This window comes from Micropterus dolomieu, linkage group LG18, assembly GCF_021292245.1.
Source record: "Micropterus dolomieu isolate WLL.071019.BEF.003 ecotype Adirondacks linkage group LG18, ASM2129224v1, whole genome shotgun sequence".
Lineage (NCBI taxonomy): Eukaryota > Metazoa > Chordata > Actinopteri > Centrarchiformes > Centrarchidae > Micropterus > Micropterus dolomieu.
In genome coordinates, this window is record NC_060167.1 from 36004185 (window position 1) to 36008138 (window position 3954).

General features: G+C 35.2%; 1 pseudogene; it reads left to right on the forward strand.

Moving 5' to 3' along the window:
- Nucleotides 1-3954, forward strand: part of LOC123987107 — a 185103-nt pseudogene that overhangs the window by 138023 nt on the left and 43126 nt on the right.

The window sequence follows — 3954 nt, forward strand, 5'->3', positions numbered from 1 at the left end:
CTGTCTGTCTATCTATCTATCTATCTGTCTATCTATCTGTCTATCTATCTATCTATCTATCTATCTGTCTGTCTATCTATCTATCTATCTGTCTATCTATCTATCTATCTATCTATCTATCTATCTATCTGTCTGTCTATCTATCTATCTATCTATCTATCTATCTATCTGTCTATCTATCTATCTATCTGTCTATCTATCTATCTATCTATCTATCTATCTATCTATCTATCTATCTATCTGTCTATCTATCTATCTATCTATCTATCTGTCTGTCTATCTATCTATCTATCTGTCTATCTATCTATCTATCTATCTATCTATCTGTCTATCTATCTATCTATCTATCTATCTGTCTGTCTATCTATCTATCTGTCTATCTATCTATCTATCTATCTATCTGTCTGTCTATCTATCTATCTATCTATCTGTCTATCTATCTATCTGTCTATCTATCTATCTATCTATCTATCTATCTATCTATCTGTCTATCTATCTATCTATCTATCTATCTATCTGTCTATCTATCTATCTGTCTGTCTATCTATCTATCTATCTATCTGTCTGTCTATCTATCTATCTATCTGTCTGTCTATCTATCTATCTGTCTGTCTATCTATCTATCTGTCTGTCTATCTATCTATCTATCTATCTATCTATCTGTCTGTCTATCTATCTATCTATCTGTCTGTCTATCTATCTATCTGTCTATCTATCTATCTATCTATCTATCTATCTGTCTGTCTATCTATCTATCTGTCTATCTATCTATCTATCTATCTGTCTGTCTATCTATCTGTCTGTCTGTCTATCTATCTATCTATCTGTCTATCTGTCTATCTATCTATAACACATTTACATGATCAACATTTTTTCAGTTTCATTGCACAGTTATTTAAGATAACTTCATCCAGGAGTAACTAGTTACCTTAAACCTGTTCGAAGAACCAAATTAGCTGGATGAGAATAATAGCTGAAGTAGTTAAGTAGTTAAACATGTAGCATTTGCCACTGAGGGCAGCAGTAATGCCTCAACATCTTTCTTACGATTTCAGGATAAAGCACGAGAACGTGGTGGGACTGGAGGATTTCTATGAGAGTCGAACACACTATTACCTTGTCATGCAACTGTAAGTGGACTCCTTTTTATCACATTTTTCACAAACGATTACCTTGGTAGAAACAAATATTGACAATAACAACAATAGGTGGTAAGTATGCCTTTCACACAACTGAATCATACAGCTGTGTGTTGTGTGTCTGCTTATTCGATAATTCCATTATATCCCCTAACATGCAATTTTCCCTTTTCGTTTTCCATATAGCTTCAAGGCTGGAAAAATTACCTTATTCCACTCTGTCTGACAGTGCAATAATTCTTGAGATTGTTGTTTTGTGGATCATTTTACACACATCTTCCCAAAATTCAACTTAACATGTTTGGCAACTGTGGGATCTTTGCTAAAGTTAAAAAAAAGTTTTGACGATCAGAACTTTTTGTTGTACTGGCATGTCAACAGGGTTGAAGGGAGCAACAAGATCCCTAGAAAGATAGAAACATTCATGATTTCCTTTGTGGATGTGTGCAGGGTGTCAGGTGGGGAGCTGTTTGATCGCATCTTAGACAAGGGGGTTTACACTGAGAGGGATGCCAGCACAGTCATCAAACAGGTGCTGCAGGCCGTCAGCTATCTGCATGAAAACAGCATTGTACACAGGGACCTTAAGGTAACACACACACTCACAATAATTTCACCCAGAAGGAAAATGAAAAGCTAGTAATTACAATGACCAAAACACATTTCTACACATATTTAACCAATAAAACAAGTTTTAAACAGATATGTTTGGCAAATATTTTTAAGTATTTGAAATATTGTATGCTTTCATTACATTTTAGGTTTAAATCATCTTGAGATGACATATATAATGAGACTCTTTGCCAAAATAATCTTATTATAACACGTTAGATCGACACATACCTACTTAAACCAGGGTACATGTTAAATCAAGATGAGTTGTCATGGAAAATAAAATTAATTATGGATGTTGTCTACACACCCACACCCACGCACAAACACATACACACACTTTGCCAACTTTATTTCTTTCCTTCTTTTTTACTTTTTACCTTTCTATCTCTCTCTATATGTCCTGAACAGCCTGAGAACCTGCTATACTATAACACAGATGAGAATGCTAAGATCATGGTCAGTGACTTTGGTCTGTCTAAGACGTTGGAGCATGGTGTGATGTCCACAGCCTGTGGAACACCAGGATATGTTGGTGAGTTATTGGGCATATTCATACATTTTGCAATGTTCCCTTGCTATCTATACCTGATATAAAATTTGTGGTGATGACACAAAGAAAATGAATTGTGAAAGAAATCAAGTAATGTTTTACAGTGTGCATGCTAATGCAAAAGAGTAGTCAATCAGTTATCATAAAAGGACCCTGTTCTTCCTGGGTGGATAACCGAGCTATCCAGATCTGAATGTTGACTATTTGACAAGAGTCTGGATATTTTGGTCCTCGAAGTTGGTTTGAAGTTCATCAGGATCGGTCATCAGAGTCCTTAAAGCAAAACCGGCAAAAGAGCAGGCTTATCGACAATTAGCTGGATGCCATACATGAAATCATTTTGAAATACAAATGGCTCGCTTTCTGTCGTGATTTATTATTTTAGAAGAGAACGTGCAGGTATTTGTAAAATCCCTGTTGGTATAATTATAATTAAATAAAAGTTTCTTGCATGTCCACTGGCACCCCTCATCAATTATGTCACAGTCTGACCATATTCACCGTTGATATCTAATCTTTAACTGTGATGAAGGTGCGGAAACAGTGGAGACATTGTAGAGCACAATGCAGAGCAAAATTACTGCCGTAACAATGTATAAACTTAAATAAAATGAGCTTAACTTACAGTTTTTCTCAGTCGCTTTGGTGCATTTCTCGAATCATCCTTAACATTTGCAAAACAGTAAGTGCATTTCTCAAAACAGGTAGTACAAACAGCACAACACAGTGGATTACCTGCAAAAGCCCATAATTTGCTCAAAATCCTTAGTCTATCTCTCAAGAGAAAAGTCATTGAACTTGTCAGTGCCATCAGAACAACAAGTCCTTGTGTCTTGTTTATGAACAAGCAAGTCAAAATGTTTAGCCATCTGGTCAATATAACAGTGTACTCTGTAAGTATTTTCTGATGTACACTTTGGCTAAGATTTTGATGACAATGATTGAAAATGCACAAGGCTGCACTTTTTTTGTCTGGCATATATCACTTTCACCAGTACAAAGTTATACATTGCAGGAGAGAGGACAGGAATCACAGCTTTTACCGTTGGTACTGTAATTTGTAGACAGAGCATGTCATTGTAAAACAGAAAAGAAAGAGACAGGACTGTTGCCTGTTGTATCACAGATTCTCTTCCACATCACAACAGATATCTTCATCAATTCAGTACACATTTACAAAAAAATTCTAATAGACATGTATCGAATGTCTATCTATATATACATTCATATATACTGTATATATATATATATGAATGTGTATATATATATGAATATATATATATATATATATATACGGTAGCCCTAATCACATATTTTTTTACTCATCATTTTCTCGTGATTTTGAGATAACCATAATGGTAATTACAGTGAGGTTTGTTGTGTTGTTGGTTAGCTCACTTGGTAGAGCATAGGACTTTTAGGTTTAAGGTTGTGTGCTCAATTCTCACTGAAGACTAAATTGTTTTATTTATGTTTTATATTTTTCATAATCCTCTTCAACAAAGTTCTTATGAAAAGACTGTTTCACATGCTCACATTACTGTAAAGCACGTGCTGGACTGGGCGTTCTTGGTCCACATCCATCAACCTATGGACTTTTCATTTCCCCATCATTCCCAGGCAGAGGAAATTCCTTCTCATTCAGGGGAA